Here is a 24415-nt window from a genome sequence, read left to right as displayed (position 1 = left end):
AGCTGTGCTGCAGCAGCGAGGGCAACAACAAGCACAGCCATGAGGGGGATAGGAAGAAAGGTGCTAGCACTGTAGAGGGATGTGCTGCAAGAATGCATTTGGGACTGTGGCACTGGAGCAGAAGAAACAGGTGGTCGAAGAGTGAGGGGGGGAAGGTGACGGGTGCATTTGAAAAAAGGGCCATACATGACATGGGTTTCATTCATAGGATTACATCTATGTAACAGCACAGTAACAGAACATGAGGCCCGACCAGTCCATGGCAGTGTTTATGCTCCACACAAGCAATCTCCCATCTTTCCTTATCTAAATGCCCCATGGTCGGATCATGCAGAAAATAAGGAGGCATGGCATAGAGGGAAATTTGGCCGATTAGATCAGTAACTGGCTATCACATAGAAGAACAGAGGGTGGTGGTAGATGTTAAATTTTCATCCTGGAGCCCAATCACCAGCGGTGTACCACAGGGATCAGTGCTGGGCCCTCTGCTATTTGTGATTTTTATCAATGACTTGGATAATGGAGTTGAAGGTTGGGTGAGTAAATTTGCTGATGACACCAAGATTGGTGGAGTAGTGGATAATGTGGAGGGCTGTTGAAGGCTGCAAAGAGACATTGATAGGATGCAGAGCTGGGCTGAAAAGTGGCAGATGGAGTTTAACCCTGATAAGTGTGAGGTGATTCATTTTGGTTGGACATATTTGAATGCGGATTACATGGTTAACGGTAGGGTTCTGAAGAATGTGGAGGAGCAGAGAGATCTCGGAGTTCATGTCCATAGATCTCTGAAAGTTGCTACGCAAGTGGATAGAGCCGTGAAGAAAGCCTATAGTGTGTTAGCATTTATTAACAGGGGGATTGAGTTTAAGAGCCTTTAGGTTATGCTGCACTGTACAAGACCTTGGTTAGACCACATCTGGAGTATTGTGTGCAGCTCTGGTCACCTCATTATAGGAAGGATGTGGAAGCATTGGAAAGGGTACAAAGGAGATTTACCAGGATGCTGCCTGGATTGGTGGGTGGGTCTTATGAGGAAAGGTTGAGGGAGCTAGGGCTTTTCTCATTGGATGGAAGAAGGATGAGAGGTGACTTAATTGAGGTATATAAGATGATTAGAGGGATAGATGGAGTAGACGTTCAGCGACTTTTTCCTCAGGTGGATGTAGCTGTTACAAGGGGGCATAACTCTAAGGTTCATGGTGGAAGATATAGGAGGGATGTCAGAGGTAGGTTCTTTACTCAGAGAATGGTTGGGGCGTGGAACGCACTCCCAGCTATGGTAGTGGAGTCAGACACTTTGGGAACTTTCAAGCGATTATTGGATAGGCATATGGAGTGCACTAGAATGATTGGGAGTAGGTTGATTTGATCTTAGTTTCAGACTAGTTCGGCACAACATCATGGGCCAAAGGGCCTGCACTGCTGTACAGTTCTATGTTCTATGTTCTAAATCTATCATTGTAACCCTCTATTTCTTTTTCCTTGCTTGTTTAGCTGTCTCCTAAATGCATGAATACTATTCTGTGGCAGCATCCTGGTAAATCACCTTTGCACCCTTTCCAATGCTTCCACATCCTTCCTATAATGAAGTGACCAGAACTGCACACAATACTCCAAATGTGGTCTAACCAAGGTCTTGTGGTAGCAAGTTCTGCGATCTTTTGAATCCTTGTTGGATTTCTTGGTGATTATCTTATCTTAATGGCCACTCGTTATGTTCTGTTCCACAAAGGGAAACATTCATCCATTGTATCAAAACCTTCATCATTTTAAATCCCTCTATTATGTCACCATCAGTCTTCATACTTTCAAGAGAAAAGAAACCTAGGCTATTAATCTTTTCCTGATATTGTCATGTCCCAGTATATTCTGAACTTCAAACTAATTTTTATGTTCAAAAAAAACTGACCACAAAAGGCTAGAACTATGCATGGATCACTTGACTTCTCTTGTGGATTGCAACCAGCCCTATCTCAAAAGGGAACATTCCAGACTGATGTTGGCCCAATGCCTTTCCTGAAACGAATTCAAAAGGTTATGATCAATGTAATGGGCTTTTCAAATAAAAAGTCACTGGTTTGTTTCAAATTGGCAAGGTGTGAACTCAGGATGTGGAAACAAGCTAACTGCCGCCTTATTTAGAAAAGGATATTGGACCTGTACAAGTCACATGATGAGAATGTCATAATCTCTCTTTATTTAAAAAACTACAGAAGCTGTTATACTGACAGAGTTCTACTGAAAGCCATTGAACCCACTTTATGTCATCCAAGCAGGCATGGTAATAAACAGCAATGCCATGAAAGTTGAAGAAGGACTCCCGCCACCTTTTCCAACTTCGAGTTCACCTGAGAACCAACCTCCTGGAAAACTGACTACACAAAGTCGTGCAGCTTTCTGAAGATTCTTTACTTCACAAGACCTTCACTTCAAGTAAACATCAAGTTAATCTAAGAAACTACAGGCCTGACATTAAAGAGAGTAAGGCAATTGTAAATTGCAACCCATTTGTTTTTACCGTCACCTGTAGCTCATTTTTGCGGGTGTTAAGTGAGTGACTGAGCTATGGGGTGGGGGGGGGGGGGTAATTTGTGCATCCTTTGCAGTGTGTTTCTTGGCAGTGAAGGCGGCCTGCCATTAGTCAGCGGTGGGATATTCTGCCCCCTCCGCTGTCAGTGGCATTTCCCACTGAATCCACCCCTCCACTACTGGAAAACCTGGGGCAGGGATTTCACCTTTGGCAGAACCAAAAGATCCCGCTGGAGGGAATTCCCCCCCCCCTCCCCCCCCCCCCCCCCCATCGCCCGTTGTATTTTAAATTCTGAGGCAGGTGTGTGTTGATAGAAAATTTTCATTGTTTTTTAACTCACAAATGCTTGCTGCTGGCTTCTTTAATTGGGGTTCTCAATCTTAGGATAATATAAACACATTGATCACAGGCAGTAAACCTGAATACTTTGGACAAAATTTCACGTGCAATCGCAGGAGGCATTTCTGGAAGGGCATCCAACCATGGGTTCATCATCATAATACTGCAGGATATGCAAGGGCAAAAATCAGCAACCTGTCCACCATATTTAAAAGAAGGAAGAGAGGGAGGGAGGGAGGATGGATCAATCTTGGGTGCAGCCATTTTCAGAATTGTGGGTGGCGCCCTCTTTAAAATAGAAACCCCCCCTTACTTCCTCACCGCCTGCTCTAGTAAATGCACCATCTCCATCCCCACCCCCTGCGGGTAGCTGTAGGATCCAAGGGCCTTCTCTTCAACGTGTCAAACGTAATTTTCCAGTTTCTGCCCTAAAATTAATATCCTCCTGTAATTTGTTGCAATTCTTATCAGCATTGATGATTTCACCCAATTTCATGTCATCTGCAAATGCAGCAATTGTGTTATTGATTTCAAAGTCAAGATCATTAATGTAAATTGTGAACTGCAGTGGTCCCAGCACTGTTCCTTGAGGAATCCAATCTCCACCTTCTACCCTTTATTCCCGCACCTTTCAGTCTTGATGCCAGCTAGCAATCCAATCTGCCACTTGTCTCCTGACTCCAAATTGCCTGACCTTATTCATTAGTCTATTATGGGCTAGTCACCAGAGGTCTTTTGAAAATACAATAAATTACATCTGTTGTAATACCATTGTCGAATTCCTGTTATCTCCACAAAAAAAATCAATAAGTTGGTGATCTAAGATTTTTCCTTTTGAAACCCATTATAACTATTTATCCATATATTTTTCATTTCTAGATGCCCTTCTGTTCTCTCCTTTCATGGAGATTACATTATTTTTTGATCTCCAATGTTAAGATGACTGATCTATTCCCTGGGCATGTTTTTCCCATTCTTAAATATAGGAAGTACATTAGCTATCTGCCACTGCTCAAGCAGTCCCCTGTTTTCTAATAAATTATTAGATGTGTGTAGTGATGCCGCTGCTATCTTTTACCTTGATTTTGTTTTTAAATGTATGAATGCAATCCATTCAGTCCAGGAACTTTATCCTCTTTAAGTCTGTTCAGTTTATTCAGAACATCTTTAAAAAAAATTTTTAATATACTTTTTATTCATTTCACTATTTAAAGTCACATCTAGTGCAGCACGGTGGTGCAGTAGTTAGCACTGTTGCTTCACAGCGCCAGGGTCCCAGGTTCGATTCCCGGCTTGGGTCACTGTGCGGAATCTGCACGTTCTCAGTGCGTTGGTTTCCACCGGGTGCTCCGGTTTCCTCCCACAAGTCCCGAAAGATGTGCTGTTAGGTAATTTGGACATTCTGAATTCTCCCTCTGTGTACCCGAACAGGTGCCAGAATGTGGCAACTAGGGGCTTTTCACAGTAACTTCATTGCAGTGTCAATGTAAGCCTACTGTGACAACAAAGATTATTATTGTATTATCTGTTCTATCTCCCTGGTAACAACCAAAGCAAAATATTTATTTAATATTTCTGCCATCTCTCTATCATTACTTGCAGTATTAACCTGCCTATTCATTAAGGGTCTTATTCCCATCATCGCCTTTTTTCTTATTGATGTGCTTATAAAATATTTTATGATTTTGTTCCTTGATAGTTCCTCTTTGCCTTCCAAATAGTATTTACTTTTCTTCGAATCTCTTTCTATTTTCTCTTATCCCACACTCCTCTGCTGTCCATGTACTGAGTGAATGCTTCTTTCCTAACCCTGTAATGTTCCCTGATGTCGTTATTCATCTAAGGAGTCTCACAAATATTTAGTTTGTTCTTTCCTTTTCAAGGAATGTGGCTTTTCCTATATTCAGTTGAACACCATTTTAAATATTACCCAATGTTGATCCACATCATTGCTTGCCAACATTGTTGCCTGTATTATTTTCCGAAATTCTATTCGCAGTCCCATGAATCAGCTTTTCTCCGACCTGGCTTCGATCTGCTGGGACACACCATTGAACTGTGGGGCTGTCCGGAGTCTTTCTTCTGCCATTGTGGCTGCAGGTTTCCTTTAAATACTCAACTTTCCAGGCAGACTGGCAGCCACCATTAAATGCACTGTTGGCAACTGTTCAAATCTGGTGGCAGATCCCACCACGGCATTACATAACACTGCCTCTTCCATCTCGCACCAGGTCTCTGCACTCTGAGGCCTGGGTCTCCTCTGCTAATTGGCCAGCTGCCAGTAGGTCATGTGAGGCCAGCTAATCCCCATCCAAGCAGCCTGGACACAAAACTCAGCCCTGACATCCTGATTATACAGTGAATTTAGATGTCTACAGGATCCCTCTATTCACAAGTTTTATTCCAAATATATCCTTCCATATAAATTACACCTTTACTGAAATATGAGTCAAATTATCACATTTTAACAAACGTTAACCCCATCAACCCATCAGATTTTTTCTCAACATCACAAGCTAGTGAATTAAGATAAATTCTGGTGACAATGCCCAATTTTCAAAAGATTTCTTTATACTTAATGTAATAGAGCATTACCTCAGCATTTTGATGATCGGGACATCACATTTAAAGGTCACTACAGCACAAAGCAGCCACGCTTTGCAGGTCACCGGGAAGTGATGGCTGCCAGGGATACACGCACTCACACACTCATCACACATCCACAGATATCTCACTCACTGCAGCTCAAGGGACACCACCGCTCATTCTCCCACTCGCGCCTTCATGGTCCCTGTGGACTGTGTTCTCATCCTGCCCATGGCTCCACTCATCACTCACACATACCAGGCATCCTTATAATCTGACCTGGCATGCAACCTGTTTACACTTCCTCTATCTGTTTTCATGCAGGACAAGCTGGATGAAAAACAAAGAGGGAGAGATCCCAGACTGGTGATGAGATGCCCGAATTGAAGGTCCCCATCTACTTTGAGGATGACTCCTTCGCTGTTTGGGGAGGACGTGGACCGTCTGTGTGCTGATGCTGAGGTCAATGGTGATAAACCAAGTGAGGATCCAGTGCTGCAGTGTCCGTCATGCAACATTACTGTGGGTCCTGTCCCCTGTTTCTCAGGTCCCTGCCATGCATTTATGACCTCCCCTTTCTTCTGCTGACACATCTGGGATGCAGCACGGGCAAGGATTTTTCAGAGCCCTCAAAGGGAGACCTGCCACAGGGCTCACCCCCACCCTCCAGCAACACACCTCGGTGGGACCTAATTTTAGAGCAGCCTTGGGGGTCACAATCTCATGGGCACATCACAATATCTGATCAACAGCAGGAGCAAGCAGGGACATCCAGTGCACCGGCACTGGGAGAATAGCCAGAGGCAGGAATCTGCTGAGCTCCAGTCAGATAACGTGACTCTGGTTTCAGTCAAGCCTGAGTTGCTGGAGCACCAAAAGCAAGCTCAGCAAATTCAGGAAGGAATTTATGCTGCACTCCTTAGATTGAAAGACTGCATGGAGGAGTCCTTCCACCTTCAGTCTGTGGGGATTGTGCCCACACTGAAATACAATGAATGCAACACTATTAGGGCAGTAGCCACCTTAGAGACCTTGGAGCAAGACCTCCGTCCTACACTGGTTCAGAACATGTCCTCCTTGGTACAGGCACTTGCTGGCATCTATCAAGGCCAAAGTCAGAGCACACTGGGGCTTCTCAAGCTCACTCCTCCATCACAAGGAGGAAGCCAGAGACTCTCAGGTAGCCACCTGGAGGTGAATCAGCTGGTGCACACCCCAGGGCCTTCTGGGAGTAACCCACTTATTCCAGTCCCATCTTCCTGTGACCACATCTGCACACCGTGGGAATGCGTGTTAATCACTTCCAGAACATTCACTTCTGTAAATAAACTCCCACTAATTTCACCCTTTCTGTGCCACCTTGTTACAATGAGTTGTGTTCTTGTCATTGTGAAGTGAAAACCTGATCCCTGCACTGGGTGCTCAGTCCTGGGCTTCCTTCCAGTGCTTTGTGCAAAGTACCCAGCACACTGATGCCGTTCTTTATAGTGACCAAACACATCAGTCATGCCTCTACCTCCTAGGGAATGAGGTTATATCTTCCAATATACAGGGCTGGCGTGACTCATTCCAGTCATAGGCAATGTGTGCTCTCAGCATATCTGAGGTGTGGCTGGCCCCCCATCTCTCCTGCCTCAGCCTCCAGTGACACTGAGCCTCAAGGGTACAGCTCACAAAGGATGCGTCAGGAGAGGTGGAACTTTCCCTGCTGAATTGCCATGGTATGGCCCTAGCAGTGAGGGCAAAGGAGCTGCCATCAGCCAGACAGGCGTCAGACATTCACAGAAGCTCTGTTTGGATCTATGTACTGTCCCCACTGCAGATCATCCTCATCCTCCTGGGATGTAAGGACTATTTGAATCTGCTCTGCCTCCATAACAGGACCCTTATCACAGAGGGTGTGCACTGCCTCTAGTCAGGTGGAATCCCTACAGTGAAGAAGGAGGCCATTTGGCCCATTAGGTTTCCACCGACTCTCCGAAAGAGCACCCCACCTAGGCCCGACCCCATCCCTGTAACCCCACCCAGCCTAAGGGACACTAAGGGCAATTTATCATGACCATTCGACCTAATCTGCACATCTTTTCATTGTGGGAGGAAACTGGAGCACCAGCAGGAAAACCAGACAAACACGAGAGAATGTGCAAACTCCACACAGTCACCCAAGGTCAGAATTGAACCCGTGCCCCTGACAGAGTGAGGCAGTAGTGTTAGCCACTGTGCCATCATGCTAATTGGAGAGCAATTCTTACAGAAACCATGTGAAGATAATCAGATGTCCACACTGGATGTTCTCATCACCCTGCATGGATCTGGTGGAAATTAGCACATTCTGAGCTTATCTGCCTTGTCTGGTGATTGCCATGGCCTTATGGCTGATAGTCTCTTCCTTGGGGATCTCCTCAGACTCATCCCCTTTGACGTCCTCCGTATCGAAGGAAACGTGCCACTCCTCCATCTCGTCCTCAGGCAGTTCCTCCCCGCGCTGCAGTGCCAGCTTGTGCAGGGTGCAGCAAGCAACCATGATGTATGACACCTGTCATGATAGCCACATCAGCATGTCATGGTGCAATTACACACACACTGATGGACAGGCATTTGGACCAACCAGCACACACACAACATCGCAGCCAATCACTAGTAAGAGCACACGCACCATAAAAGGGGGAACACGAGAGTTCCCACTCATTCTGGTAGGAGACAGCTCGGGACACAGAGCTTGCAGCGTGACACTCAGACATAGACCATGTGCTGAGTGCCTCACCAACATTAGTGATAGGGCTAGGTCCATAGGTTAGCTGGTAGCGAACGTACCCAAGTCTATAGTTAGTTGCATCTGTTAGTTAACACAATAAAATCAAGTTGTACCATCTACAGCTGTGTTGGCTCATTTGTGTGAGTGGAATACCATGGCGAGCGAAGATCTCCTTGCATGCCCGGATGACAGCAGATGATGAAGTGTCGTGCAGGCGTATGACCTCTGGGGAACTTGAGAAATAGTCAATGAAAATAACGTAGTCCCTGCCGAGCGCGTGAAAGAGGTCGAGACCGACCTTCGACCAGGGGGAAGTGACCAACTCGTGGGGCTGAAGGGTCTCACGGGGTTGCGCCGGCTGAAACCTCTGGCAGGTAGGGCAGTTAAGCACCATGTTGGTGATGTCGTCGCTGATACCCGGCCAGTACACAGACTCTCGGGCCCTCCGTCTGTACCATGATATGATGATCTGGATATCATGACATCCCCCCTTTTCACAAGAAATATTGCAAGCTCCACCAGGCTGGTCCAGGCACTTGAAGCTCAACTTCAGCAGCCCTATGGTCTGCTCCACCAAAGTGCGAGTTGCAGCATGAGCCTCTTTGAATCTTGTTTCAGCTGCACTCTGTGGCCTTCGCAAGGGTGTCATCACTCAGCTCCTCAGTGGGTAGCCCTGTCCCTGAGGAAACAACCCTGCTGACTCTGCTGGCTCTAAAACATTTCAAGGATCTGAAAGTGGCTCAGAAAGTAGGAGTCGTGCATACTCCGTGGGAATTGAGCACACACCCGCAGGGATGAGTTTGGTGTGGTCACAGACTGAATATTCAGCAAGTGGAAGCCTTTGCGGTTCACAAATTCACAACTTGTTGCCACGGAGCTCTTAACGCCACATCAGTGCATTTGATGGCACCCTGCACCTGTGGAAAACCCGAGATTTTCATAAAGCTCACTGCTCTTGCAATCCGGCTTGCCTGGTCCCAATCGAAATAGACAAAGTTGTGTGCCCTTGCAAAGGTATTGTCCATCACCTCCTAGATGCACTTGTGTGCGGAGGCTTGCAAAATCCCACAGAGGTCACCGATGGAGCCCTGGGAGGTTACACTGGTGTAAATTCCAAGCACTGCAGTCACTTACAATAACACTGGCACATTCCCTCCAAGTCATCATGGCACCAAATCCTGCAATAGTTGGTGTATGTGACCAATCAGTTCCCTGGACATGCCGAGACTGCAGTGACACTGGTTCTCGAACATCTTCAGGTGTTTCAGGCGCCGTGTGTATACTCTGTGACTCGCAAGTTGTTCAGCACTACGGCTCCCTGCGGTTCATCGCATTTGTTCAGAACAGACCCTGCCACCTCTTCCTCTTGATGGCTCTGCTCCTGCCTTTGGCAAGCCAAGTGCCACTGTTGATGTCTTCTTGTTCTTTTCTCGGGCCTATGAGAGAGAAGAACCACACCAAGATCACTAGGCTCCATGTTCCTGACTGTCTCCTCACTGCAGTATCAAAACAAAATACTTGACAGTTAGCATTTGTTTCCCAAGGGCTATTCATCATCTGCAACTACCTCTCAAAGCCCACTGACCCATATCCTGGCCACAATATTTTTATTTTGCATTCTGCTTTGGGAGGACCGCACACCTCCCCTGTCCACCACCACACAACCGAGTTGCAACAACGTTTGGCCACTTGACAGCATCCTGAGCTCTCAACTCAATCCGTGTGACCCCCAACACAACTCACATGTTCCCGACTCAATGCATGTGTCCCCCACTCAATGCATGTGTCCCCCACTCAATGCATACATCCTTCGACTCAACCCTTATATCACCAGATGCAATGCAAGTATCGCAGACTCAACCCATGCATCTCCTGACTAAACCAATGCATTCTCCAACTCAACCCATGTCTCTCCACCTCAACCCATGTGTCCCCTGAATCAACCCATGCATCGCCCAACTTAACCCATGCGGCCCCAACTTAAACCATGCGTCCCCCGATTCAGCCCATGTGTCCCAGACTCAACCATTGCCCCCATCTCCCCACTGAAGATGTGGACCTGCTTCATGAGTGCTGCACTCACCTCCGAACTCCCCTCGGAGATCTGATTGGCAGGTGTGTGCCTTTTGAAACCAGTCATGTTTCACACCATTCTGACATCATGCCGTCGCAAATGGATTTTTTCGTGTGGGGATATGATTCCGGCATATGAGCCCGATAATGATATGCTAATGTATTACAAAGAGCTTCCCGATGTTGAAAGTCGGGAAATGTGGCCATTATTCTTGGGGAAAGGAGGCAATGTCCCTGCTTTTACGTCAACGTGATACACGACTTTGGCCTTCTCACAATCTTTTCCAGGCTCATCACCAAACTCATCTGACACAGATAGGAGCAGAAAATCCTGGCGTATGAGACAAAATTTGAGACCTTTGATAACTTTACACTCAACTATCATTCTGCAGAACATTGGTGGAAAGGTTACTTTAAATTATGATGAAACTGCACTGCATATCCTGATATGTGTTTACAGCTTTGGTAAAGATTTACACCCAGCGAACTGGAAAAACAACTTTAATCAATTATTGGATGCAGATCCTATTGTGCGAGACAACTCTGCATATTCTAATACTTGAAATCCCTTACACCACAATGCTATAAATCATTGCTGTCAGATTCATGGTGTATTTTTGTCTTTTGTAATTTCTGACATAATCTAAAATATTTCAGCCTCACTGATGCATTGTGATGTACCACAAAGCAAGTTGTTATTCGTTGTTTTATTTTGGCCATCTCTACTTACTCTCAAAGATGCACAATAAAACAATTTGCGTCATGTTACAGCAGAGCTGTGAATAATATTGAGACTGCAAGGTTCAGCGGAAAACAAAAATTTCCTTGAATATCAGAATACAAAATGCAGCAGAGAATGTATTAAATTGTAACAGGCACAGGAAGGAGGGCAATTGTTCTGCAGCTTTTTTATTTATTATATTATTATTTTTTAAAGTAATTTAGAGTACCCAATTAATTTTTTCCAATTAAAGAGCAATTTAGCGTGGCCAATCCACCTAGCCGGCACACTTTTGGGTTGTGGGGGTGAGACTCACACAGACATGGGGAGAATGTGCAAACTCCACACAGACAGTGACCTGGGGTTGGGATAGAACCCGGGTCCTCAGCGCCATAGGCAGCAGTACTAACCACTGCGCCACCGTGCTGCCCAGTTCTGAAGTTTTTCAATCAGAAATCAAAATGGACAATTGCCATGGAAAAGATTTAAAAAAGACTCGTGACACAAAAACAATAAAAGCAACTTTTAAAAAGTCAAATTTGTAGAACTCTGATTGATATGATTCACAAATGGGGGAAATGGTGTTGTGGTAATCTCACTTGACTAAACACCCAGAGGTATTGGGTACATGGGTTCAAAGCCTGCCCCCCCCCCCCTCCAGCCCCTCACACACCACCCCTCTCCCCACCCCCCTCCCCACGACAGCTGGTGCAATCGAATTTAATTCAATAAATTTGGAATATAAAGCTAGTCTGATATTTCAGAATTCACTGGATTCTGGAAGGTCCCGGTGGATTTGAAAAATGCTAATGTGACACCCGTATTGAAAAAGGGAGAGAGGCAAAAGGTAGGAAACTATAAACCGGTTAGCTTGACCTCTATGGTGGGGAAATTGCGAGAATCAATCGTTAATGATGAGATGACTGAACATTTGGAAAGGTTTTATGAAGCATGAGTCATGCTTGACAAATTTGCTTGAGCTCTTTGAGGACGTAACCAGCAAGGTGGATAAGGGGGACCTGTGGATGTGGTATATCTAGACTTCCAGAAAGCGTTTGACAACCTGCCGCATAAAAGTGAGGTCACAAGGGATTGGGGGTAGACTACTAGATTGGATTGAGGATTGGCTGACTGACAGAAAGCAGATAAATGGATCCTTCTCTGGCTGGCAAACTGTAACTAGTAGGGTGCCACAGGGGTCAGTCCTTAGACCTCAACTTTGTAACAATCTGTATAAATGATATGCAAGCAAAAACAGAGTGTAACATAGCAAAATTTGCAGATGATACTAAAATAGGTGGGAATGCAGGCAGTAAAGGGAAGATAAAGTTTTTACAGACAGATATGGATAGACTAGGAGATTGCGCCAAAATTTGGCAGATCGGGCTTAATGTAGATAAGTGTGAGGTTATCCATTTTGGCCAAAAACTAGAAATGCAAATTATTATCTAAATGGGAAGCAGATTCAAGATGTGTCTGGGCGGAGGGATCTGGGTGTCTTTGTTCATGAATCTCAGAAAGTCGGTATAATAAAAGAGGCGAATGGAATGATGGTGTTTATTGCAAAAGGACTGGAGTATAAAAGTAGAGAAGTATTGTTGCAATTATATAGGGTGTTGGTGAGACCACATCTGGAGTATTTTGTCCAGTTTTGGCCTCCTTATTTGAGGAAGGATGAGGTGGCATTGGAAACAGTTCAGAGGAGACTCACCAGATTGATTCCAAGGATGAAAGGGTTGATGTATGAGGAGAGATTAAACAGTTTGTGGCTCATACTCGCTGGAGTTCAGAAGGATAAGCGGGGATCTGATCGAGGTATATAAAATACAAAAAAGGATTGATAAAGTAAACGGAGACTAAACGTTGCCCTTTGTGGGGCAATCTAGGACAAGAGGTCACAGATATAATTTGAGAGGTGGTAAATTTAGCACTGAAATGAGGAGGCACTACTTCTCACTGAGTGTGGTGAATTTGTAGCCCCATGGTGCAGTGGAATCAGAGTCATTAAATGGTTTCAAGAAGGAGATCGCTGTATTTCTGATAACAATAAGGGTGAATGGGATATGGGGAACAGGCAGGGAGATGGATTTGAGACCAGGAAGAGATCAGCCATGATCTGATTGAGTAACAGAGCAGGCTCGAAGGGCTAAATTACCTACTTCTGCTCCTAATTCCTATATTCCTATTTTTCTATGTCTCAGTAATAATGACAGTGACAACTATCACTGACTGTTGTAAAAAACATTTGTAAAATCATGCCCTTTAAGGAAAGAAATCTATGGTTCTTACCTGGCCTACATGTGACTCCAGACCACAGCAATGTGGTTGACTCTTAACTGCCTTCTGAAATGGTCCAGATAACCACTCAGCTCAAGGGCAATTAGAAAGGGGCAACAAATGCTAGCAACACCCACATCACATGAAAGAATAAGAAAGATATTCACCATTTTTGAGTTACAATCCGATGAATGCTATTTTTATGCAGAAAATCATGAATGGACTAATGCCAGAGTAATGGTAAGTATAAAACTTGTAAACAGGTAGGAAACATAATTTCTCGACTACCAGAAGTACAATAGGATAGTATTTTTATCTGCCTGGTCCTGATGTTGTCCCCAGGCCAACCTTGTCTATGTGAAACTATGGATGCCCACACCATTTTTGGTGTTCCTTAAGTATTCACCCTAAAAGGAGATGAAGCCTTTCTCAGCTAACCTTGCCATCGTACTGTGTGGGGAAGGCAGCTGGGCTTTTGTGGACAAAGTATAGAAAAGTTCAAAACGGTACAATTTTTAATTTTTGGCTTTCCTAATGGCAGTCAATTAGTAGCAGAGGAGAATTTTAGACTTCCCTTGCCTGAAGCGCAAACTTTGTGCGGATATATTTGGAGTTGGAGGTAAAGGAGGTGGATGTGGTGGGGTTTCTGGCAGGTGCTTCACTGATGTAAGGCCTTGATGCAGAGAGTGAGGACAGTGGTAAGCAGGTGAGGCCATGGATTCTAACTGAGAAAGGAACTCCACTGGCCATCATCCCATCATTTTGAACAAGACCTGGGACAAGCTTGCTATGGCAATTTTTGGATAACTGATTGCGTGATGGGCAAGTTAACGCCTTAGTGTGTATTAAGATCCTGTTTTCTTCCAGGGCAGTCAGAAGAAGAGCAGAGTCTGAGTGTGAGACCAGACAGATCCTGAGTGGGAAGACAGTGACATTTAAATTAAATTAATAATCTGGAATTGTAAAACTCATCTCAGTAATGGTGACCATGAAATGTTGATTGTTGTAAAAACCCATCTGGTTCCCTAATATCCTTTATGGGTTGAAATTTGCCCTCCTTACATAGGCTGGCCTACATGGGATTCCAGACTCACATCAATATGATTAACTGCCTTCAGAAGGCAGAGCAAACCACTGGGTTCAAGGGCAATTAGGGATGGAAAACAGACACTGGCTTTGCCAACCATGTCCACATCTCATGAAACAATAAAAAAACTCTCTCTCTCTCCAGCCATCCTGCACGTTTGTGCCCTGTCTGATTTTTGACCAGCCACATGCCACATACAGTATTTTAATTACCAATCCAGCCGCTTCTGACTCCAGAAAGACAGAAATCATCGCTCGCCATCTTAAAATTTCTTGATGCAGAATCTGGAAAGACCATTGAACCCAGTCTGAAACCATTCAAGTCGTCAATATACAAGATCCGTATACAGTTAACATATTTGGCCTCTTACAATTTAATTTAATTTAACCTTCCACTTTGTACTTTATTTCTGTGTGTTGTGTCTGAATGCATGTATGAGTGAGAGTTGGTGTGGTTATATTCTTTTATTCAGATCGGGTGTTAAGTACAAATATTATTCAATTTTCTTTTAAAACTGACAAGAAAACCTGTCTGTGTGATTTTATTTTATGATCACAGCACTTCAACCCTCACTGAATTGGCAAGCAAATTCTAAAACAAAACACCTGTTGTGGTCAACCAAGGGGTGGCAAGACAGGGGAGCCATTTTACCACTTCTCACCTGACGATGACAAAGTTAACAACAAGATAGGAGTTTGCCTTCTTCTTCTTACCTTCTTCTTGGGCAGTCCCTCAGTCTCAAGGATGATTTCCTTCCACTCCAGGGAGGCGGGTTCTGCGGTGGCTGGATAGTCCGATCCTGTATCCGCAGCCTCTGTTACAGGTTTGGCAGGTGGTGCTTGATGAGGTGGGTGGGAGAGATGCTCTGGATTATGTTTACTCTTGCTCCACCCTACAACGCTCGAGGTGATTGGCGCCTTCGCTGATGCTTTTTCTCCAACTTGTGCATTGTAAGTCAAGCGATTCCCACATGTCAATGGGGATGCTGCATTTATTTAGGGAGGCTTTCAGAGTGTCCTGGTAGTGTTTCCTCTGCCTTCCTAGTGATCACTTTCTATTGCAGAGCTTGGAGTAGAGTACTTGTTTTTCGAGTCTTGCATGCATGCAGGCCCTCACAGCTGGTCGAGCGTGACCAGTGCCTCGATACTGGGGATAATGGTCTGAGAGGGGAAGCTCACGTGGGTACGCCTATCCTGTCAGTGGATTTATAGGATTTTGCAGAGGCAATGTTGGTGATATCTCTCCAAGGATTTGAGGTATCTGCTTTACATTGTCCATGTTTCTGATGCACACAGGAGGGCGGGGACCACGGCTGCTCTGTAGACCATGAGCTTGGTGCTGGGTTTCAGGTCTCAGTCTCCGAATACTCTGCACTGGCACATTGGAGTCGATATTAGATTTTGTCGTCAATATCTGCTCACACCGAGAGGCGGCTCCCCAGGTAGGAAATTAAGTTACCAACAAGATAAGAGTTTGTAAAAGGGAAGCAAAAGTAATTGTGGGTCCCATAGAGGCAGGGACAGAAGAAATGATAATGAGGAACAAGAAAATGGCAGAGATATTAAGCAGATGTTTTGAACCCGTCTTCACAATAGAGTTTACAAAGAATACATCACGCATTGTTGGGAACTAATTTAATAGACTCTAAAAAAGGGCATAGGGATCGTAATGAGGGATTGACTGCTGCCTGTTGTTCTGATGCAGGCAGAATGCCTGCTAATTGACAAGATTGCAGCATACAGCCAGCATGAACCGTTCTATTGAGTGGCTGCAGGACTCAGCAGGAGAGGCTAGCAGGAGTTAAAGCCAGCTTGCATCTCCTTAAAAATTAGGTGCATTGCAGCTGGTGTAGCTGTCAGAAGTTAGTCGAGAACTGTTTCTGACTTCAGAAAGACACAAGGATGACACAAAATAGGAAACAATGGCCTCCAAGAATGTCTGACATTGGAATGGAGTAATGCCAAAGATGGGAGATGTGCTCTATTCACGGGGGCCAGGAGGCCCTGCAGATAGACTATGAAAACTGTAGAGAGGGCAGTGGGGGCAGACAATGCTAGAAATCAAGCTCCAAGGACTGGGATCTAGTGCCAAAATGATATGCTGCCTCATACAAATGGTCAAGGTGAATGAAAGCATCTGGACAACATATTCCACTGTGTGCACTGATAGCCTCACACACTATTTAATGCACCATACCACCATTATTGTCCATTATTTAAGGGATATGGGTCAAAGACAGGTATATGGAGTCAGGCCACATCAGCCATGAAATCATTTAATGGCGTAGCAGGCTTGAGAAGCAAAATGCTCTACTCCTGGTCCTATGTTCCGATCAATCGTCTATAAAATGGCCAAGCACACTGGATACTGAAAAGATGATGGGCCTTGAAGCATCCCAACTATATTGCTGAAGATATGTGCTCCAGAACTAACTGCCTCTCTAGCCAAGCTGATCCAGTACAGCTACAAAACTGGCAACTAGTCAACAATGTGAAAAATTCCCCAGCTATGTCCTGTCCACAAAAAGTAGGACAAATCCAATTTGACCAACTCCTGCCCCAGCGTTCTACTCTCAATCATCAGCAAAGTGATTGAGAGTGTTGTGAACAGTATTATCAAGTGGTATTTATTCACCAGTATCTTGCTCACTGATGCTCAGTCTGGCTTCAGCCAGGACCATTCTAATCCATGCTTCATTACAGTCTTGTTCCAAACATGGACAATAGAGCAGAGTTGCAGAGATGAAGTGAGAGTGACTGCCATTTACATCAAGGTAGTATCCTAGGCCAACCATCTTCACCAGCTTCATCTATGGCCTCACCTCCATCTTAAGATCAGAGGCGGTGCGATGCTCACTGATTGAAAAGTGTTCAGTTTTTGTTTTATTCTTTTATAGGATGTGGGCAGTGCTGACAAGGCCTGCATTTGTTGCCCATCCCTAATTGCCCTCAAGAAGCTGATGGTGAGCCACCTTATTGAACTGTTGCCGTTCAGCTCATGCAGGTACACCTACAGTTGTGTTAGGGAGGGAGTTCCAGTTTATGACCCAGTCACAATGAATGAATAGTGACATAGTTCTAAGTCAGGATGATGTGTGGCTTGGAAGGGAACTTGGTTTTCCCATGTGTCAGCTGCCCTTGTTCTTCTAGATGGTCACGGCCGAAGGTTTGGATCATGCTGTCAAAGGGGCAGTGGTGAGTTGATGAACTACATCATGTATATGCTACCAATGGCAGCACCCCATTTGGATGTCTGCAGATAATGAAGCAGACAGCAAGACCTGGACAACATTCAGGAAAGGGCAGATAAATGGCAAGCAACTTTTCTGCACAACATAAGTGCAAGACAATCACCATCACCAACAGGAGAGAATCTCATTGCCTCCATCAGTGAACAACATTACCATTGCCTCCCACCATCAACATACTGAAGAATGCCATTGCCTAGAAACTTAAATGAAACAGCAATTAAATACTGTGACGAGAAGAGCAGAAAAGGAACTGGGTAATCTGCAATGACTGACTCACCACTTGTCTCCCCAAAGCTTGTGCACCATCTACAAGGCAAAAGTCGGGAGTGTGATGGTATATTCCCACTTATCTAGATGAATGCAACTCCAACAACACTCAAGAAGCTCAACACTAACCAGGACAAAGAAACCCACATGATTGGCACACCCACAACACCATTAACATTCACTCCCTCCACCACTGGTGTGTATACCATTCACATAAAAATATATACATTGTGTTATGAAGAATGTAAGAAATCGGTATATATATTGCATTATATATATCTGGTGCAGTAATGGTTTTAAATTCATGGGTTAAGGTGTGTATATATCTGCTGCAGTGATTTTTAAAAAAATCCTGGTTTAAAAAAAAGACACTCACTGTGACTGCACAATGTGCAATGAAGATGTTATAAAAATTAGATCATCATTATTTCAAACCATGTTTAAGTTTAAAAGGAGAGGCTTTTGGGCAGCACGGTAGCATTGTGGATAGCACTATTGCTTCACAGCTCCAGGGTCCCAGGTTTGATTCTGGCTTGGGTCACTGTCTGTGCGGAGTCTGCACATCCTCCTCGTGTGTGCGTGGGTTTCCTCCGGGTGCTCCGGTTTCCTCCCACAGTCCAAAGATGTACAGGTTAGGTGGATTGGCCATGATAAAATTGCCCTTAGTGTCCAAAATTGCCCTTAGTGTTGGGTGGAGTTACTGGGTTATGGGGATAGGGTGGAGGTGTTGACCTTGGGTAGGGTGCTCTTTCCAAGAGCCGGTGCAGACTCGATGGGCCGAATGGCCTCCTTCTGCACTGTACATTCTATGATAATGGATTTTTGCTACGATTTCTGGGAAGTAGATATTTAGAGATATTGGGTTGGGTTCTCCAGTTCCCCAGCCATGTGTTTCCCAGTGGCATGCCATTCAATGGCGGTGGTAATCTACCTCCCGTCGCTTGTCAATGGAATTTTCCATTGGAAGCATCCCACACCACCAGGAAACCTTTCCATGGGTGAGGGTGTGCGGCCGGTGGGAAAGATGAATCGCAACCATCGGAGAATTCCGGTCATTGTATTTAAACTTAAGTAATTAGATCATGGGATTTTAGTGGGATTAAGATGGTGTAGTAATGGGAGGAGCCAAGTCTGTGGCAGTCAATTTTTGAGTTAGGGCTGCTGGAAGCTGTGAACTGAACAATAGTTTCTTCAGAAGGGTGTCAGAGATTCAACATTAATCTGACAGGATCTCTCTCTCTCTCTCTCCAAATAGTCTTTTGAAGGAATTCTTTACCCAAAGGTAAACAAGTAATCCTCTGTTTTCTAACACTATTTAAAAGTGGGTTTTGACCTGTGATGGGTTTTGCTTGAATATAGCAGTTAGAAGTTATAAAGTGTTTCATTTTATTGTTAAGCATTGTTTAACTGACAATTATCAGCTATATTTCTGTGCTTTTAAAGTTAATTTAATACTGCGTTAATAATAGCGTTTGTTATATCCTTACTTAGGGGCAGAACGGTGTCACCGTAGCTAGCACTGCTGCCTCACAGCGCCTGGGACCCGGGTTCAATTCGGCCTTGGGTGACTATCTGTGTGGAGTTTGCACTTTCTCCCTGTGTCTACGTGGGAAGCCAGTTTCCTCCCACGGTCCAAAGATGTGCAGGTCATGTTAAATAACTCCTTAGTGCCCAAAGAGGTTTACTAGTTACGGGGATAGGGCGTGGGCCTAGGTAGGGTGTTTTTTCGGAGGATCAGTGGAGCCTAATGGGCTGAATGGCCTCCTTCTGCACTGTAGAGATTCTGTAAGGATTCTACTTGGACGTGGAATCACTCCTTGAGTTTTGCAAATTTAGAAAAAGTGATTGGGGTTCTTGTCCAGAACCCTAGCAAATGTTGAGGCCTGATCCAGGATCGTAATAGTTTATATAGCACAGAAATGGACCATACATCCTAAGTGGTCCATGCTGGCAACAGTACAAGAAATGGTTCTCTACCAGCTTGCTAAGGAAAGTTCAGGACGAGCATCGTATGCTGGCCTTCTCAGCAATGCTCATGTTCTGTGAACAAATTAAACTCCTCAACCATGCAAAATGTTCTGGTCTGACAAAGCCATTGAACTCATACACGACTGTCTTTTGAGACAGTTGTTATCTAATGCAGGTAATTTTATGTCCATTGGTGGTATTTTTTCTTTATGAGTAAATTTTTTTTAAAGTAGTAAAAATTGTCAGATTTGAAAGACTGGGGAAAGTGCTGGTTCCCTCAGCTAAGGGTTTGAACATTTTATTGTCCAGGGTATTCAAAAAAGATCGTTATGGTTGAAGAACTACGTGTCTCCAACGCAGAACATTTCAATATGTGTTAATACATATTTATACCTGTGTGCTTAAAACCTAAAACTTTCTCCAGGTGGCAGAAATTCTAATTATTTTAACTGTGACTATCCAGGACTTGTGATGTTCACCGGTCATCTGCAACACTGTCGGGTTTATGGGCAACGCATGTTTAAATTACATGCATTGCTTCACTTATCAAATTCCATTTCAGCAAAGCTGGGGTCTCCATGGTATCATCACTTTTCTTCCTATATTTTTTCCCGTTATCCCTCGACTGCTCTCAGCCAGGTGCATTTGCTCAGAAACTGTGGTTCATTTCCATTTGTTAAAGTGATAAATTTGGATAATTGCAACTGAAATCCAATTGGATATCTTAACTTGCTGCTGGCAGTAAGTTAAATAGCTGTGGATTGGAATGGTGCAGCAATAAATTTATACAGTTAGTGCTGTGTACCTGTCTGAAGTGCCTTCACAGCTCATAGTTCGGATATATCCTTCTATGAATTTTGACAACTTTATGACAGCATCATATCAGGGTTAAAAATGGAATTTAGATTGTCTGGCTTAACATAGCTTAACAATACAATTCATGCCATTTTAATAATTAGAAGTTAGCCTCATTTCAACTGAGAACTTTGACAAGCACTATTATAATCTGTCCAAGCCCCAAATGGAGGTGCTAATTAAAAATATGGCTTATTATCTAATTCCAATCAATTCAAGAAGAGTATCTATTTCCTGAATAAGACTTCTTAAATTATAACAAAAAATGTTGATTTGAACGTTATTGCTTTTAGAGAACTGTCTCAAAGGAATGCTGATGATTTCGCTTAACATTAACCAAGATCTATACCATGTCTTGTGAAATTGACATTGGAATAGCCAAAGGACAGGATCCCCCCCACCGACACACCAGGGCCGGGATTTTCCGAAATCCCGGCCAAGTGTTGACGCCTCCAGTCCCAGGCATTCACCCCTTCCTAGGGAGCTAGAACGGCGCATGAGCAGCGCTGGCCTACCACGGCCAGCGCGGGTCCGCACAAGCGTGCGCCACTGCCGGCGCGAGTCAGCGCATGCGCACCACGGCCATCTCCGCCTCGGTCCCTGGGCAATATGGCGGAGCCCTACAGGGGCCCAGCATGGAGGAATATAGCACCCCCACCGGGTTTCCCCCGTGGGCCTGCCCACCATGGAGGCCCCCCCTGGAGTTGGCTCCCTCCGCCCCCCCAACCAGGACAGCCTCCACAGCCAGAACGTCGAGGTCCTGCCGAGTACGACCATATGGAAACGACGCCGGCGGAACTCGGCGGGCACTCGGCCCGTCGAGCACGGAGAATCGCCGGGGGTGGGGGGCACATTCAATGGCCCCCGACCGGCGCCGCGGTGACCGGAGAATCGGCTGCCCGGCGCCGGAGTGGCGTGGCAGGATCTGAGAATTCCAGCCCAGATTTCTGGTGCTCCGTTGGGATTCTCCGTTCCCCAGGCTGGTCAATGGGGTTTCCCATTGTGGGGCAGCCCCACGCTATCGGCAAATCCTTGGGCTGCTGGCAAAACAGAGAACCCCAACGGCGGAGAATTCAGCCCAACATCTTTTGATTTCATTGTTGAAGGCGAAGAACGGTTCTGGTGAAAGGTCAGTGACCCGAAACATTAAATCTGCTTCTCTCTCAGCATTTGCTGCCTCACTTGCCGAGTATTTCCAGAATTGTCTGCTTCTGTTTCAGATGTCCTCTTTGGTAGGATGAATATAAAAGTAATATTGGTGAGGAATGACAACATTTTGCGATACAGTGGAATCTGAGTTTCCTCATTCCTGAAACACAAAAGGTTGTCAGGCAGGTATTGTGAGGAATCAAGAAAGAAGAGGCGGCATGGTGGCACAGTGGTTAGCACTACTGCCTGATGGCACCAAGGACACTGGCTCTATCCTGGCCCCGGATCACTGTCCGTGTGGAGTTTGCACATTCTCCCCATGTCTGCGAGGGTCTCACCCCCACAACCCAAAAAGATGTGCAGAGTAGGTCAATTGACCACGCTAAATCGCCCCTTAATTGGAAAAAAAATAATTGGCTACTCTAAATTAAAGAAAAGAAAGAACATGAAATGTAGAATTTATTTCAGAGCGTCGGGTGGGTGGGAGTGTGGGAGTGATGGGTAAAAGTCTTGCTACAGCCCTACGAGGCATTGATGAGATCTAGAAACTGTGTATAGTTTTTGTCTCCTTATTTAAGGAGTGCCTCCACTGCCGAATAGTTGCAAGCAGGGGCTGGTTTAGCACAGTGGGCTAAACAGCTGGCTTGTAATGCAGAACAAGACCAGCAGCGAGGGTTCAATTCCAGTACCAGCCTCCCTGAACAGGCGCCGGAATGTGGCGACTAGAGGCTTTTCACAGTAACTTCATTGAAGCCTACTTGTGACAATAAGCAATTATTATTATTAGAACGTTTTCTAGGCTAATTTCTTGGATCAAGGGGTTGTCTTACGAGAAAATGCTGAATATATTGAGCTTATGCTTATTGGAGTTTCGATGATTGAGAAATCTCATTCTCTGAGGGAGATTGACAGGGAAGATATTGAGACAAGGTTGTCATGCCCTGCAAAGATATATTTGATGCCATATTGCATCTGTGTTCACCGCGATCGCTAATGGTGACATGGGTTCAAAATCTCATAAACCTCAGAAAAGAAGAATCTCACCACCGAGATCTCATTTACTGATCCTCCCCGCCGGTGACGTAGCGAGGTTCCCACCCAGGAAGACCGGGAACTTCACGTCAATAAATGTTAACATAATTAGCGGGCTTCCCCACCATATCGTTCCCCCACATTTGGAATTGCACCCTTGCCGACGTGATATCACGTCCGCGAGCTTTACAGCTGCTCTATGGAAATGGGAACCAGGCGTAAGAAACCCGCCTGCACAGGTCCCTCGGGAAGTAACCTGGAACTGCCCCTTGGCATCAGGGAACTGCCTCCTGGCAGACTGCTGGCAGTGCCAAGTGGACCCACTGGGCAGCTCCATTGGGGAGGGTTCCCATTTAAAAAGGGCATGCCGATCTCGGGATTTCTGGCTGTCAGCTTTTTCCGGCTGCGCCCCACCAGCGTGACAGTGAGCACCATGCCTCCAGATTTATTCTGCAGAGTGCTGGATTATCTGGAGAGAAAAGCCAGCTGTGTAGCCTGTGAGCTGACCACTGGTTTTCCCACTTCAGCCAGCACTCAGTGCAGCAAATGGAAAATTCTGTCCATTATATTTCTAACTTTCAAGACATGGACTTTTTGAAATTGGCATATCCTTTGAAAAGTGGACAAAGGACTACAAAGATGGCCACCAAAGGCTAGATGACATTTTGAGATTTCTGGACAAAGAAGGATAAACTCATGCTTGAACACGCTTCTCAAAAAATCTTAAAATGCAAATGTCTGTGGGTGGAAGACCTTCCCTTGAAAAGACATTCAAATGCGAGAGCAATTGTAACTTTACACCTCCTACTGACTTGTTATTTAGCAAAGCTCAAATTCAATGGTCCCTCCCAGAATCATTGTCTACAAGCTATAAACGTAATGAAGAGAGATGTTGGGAAACCAGTTTATCACAAGCAGGTATGAACCACCACCATTCATCCCCCATTGTGTAGCAATGGCTTCTAACTTTAATCATTTGCATGGAGAACAGAAGTATTAATCTTGTGGTCATATGATTGAAATTAACTTCAGATAACAAATTGCTCTGACAACCAGTGAGGCCCAAGTCAGTCTGAATACCAACTGGGCACAAGGCGGACCATTCATCCAACAAGAAGGAAGGAACCTGCTTAATACAACCAATCAACCCAAGAGGGAGAGAGGGGGAAATGCACTTTTGCCTCTGCAGAAGCTTGGTCACAACTTCATCTGGAAGCTCAGAGCCATCCAACTTTCATTCATGAGCAAAGAACTACGAGCGAGTAACCACCCAGGCATGCAACACTGCATTTTAAAAAAGGCGCATTCAAATGCCTAATTTCATTTTTTTTTGTTTCTTGATATCTCTCTGATTCATTTTTCCTGTGTGTGCCTGATGGTGCATTTGAGGGAGGGAGTGTTTTCATTGCAATTTCATTTCAGGATATTATGAGAATAAATGTTTATCTTTCCTTCTGACTTAAATTTACCAGAAAGTCTGTGTCATGTCATAATACTAAAAAGGTTTGAAAACACTCCCCCTCAAA

The sequence above is a fragment of the Scyliorhinus torazame genome, chromosome 1 (genome assembly GCF_047496885.1).
Source record: "Scyliorhinus torazame isolate Kashiwa2021f chromosome 1, sScyTor2.1, whole genome shotgun sequence".
Classification (NCBI taxonomy): Eukaryota; Metazoa; Chordata; class Chondrichthyes; order Carcharhiniformes; family Scyliorhinidae; genus Scyliorhinus; species Scyliorhinus torazame.
This window is presented reverse-complemented; position numbering follows the sequence as displayed.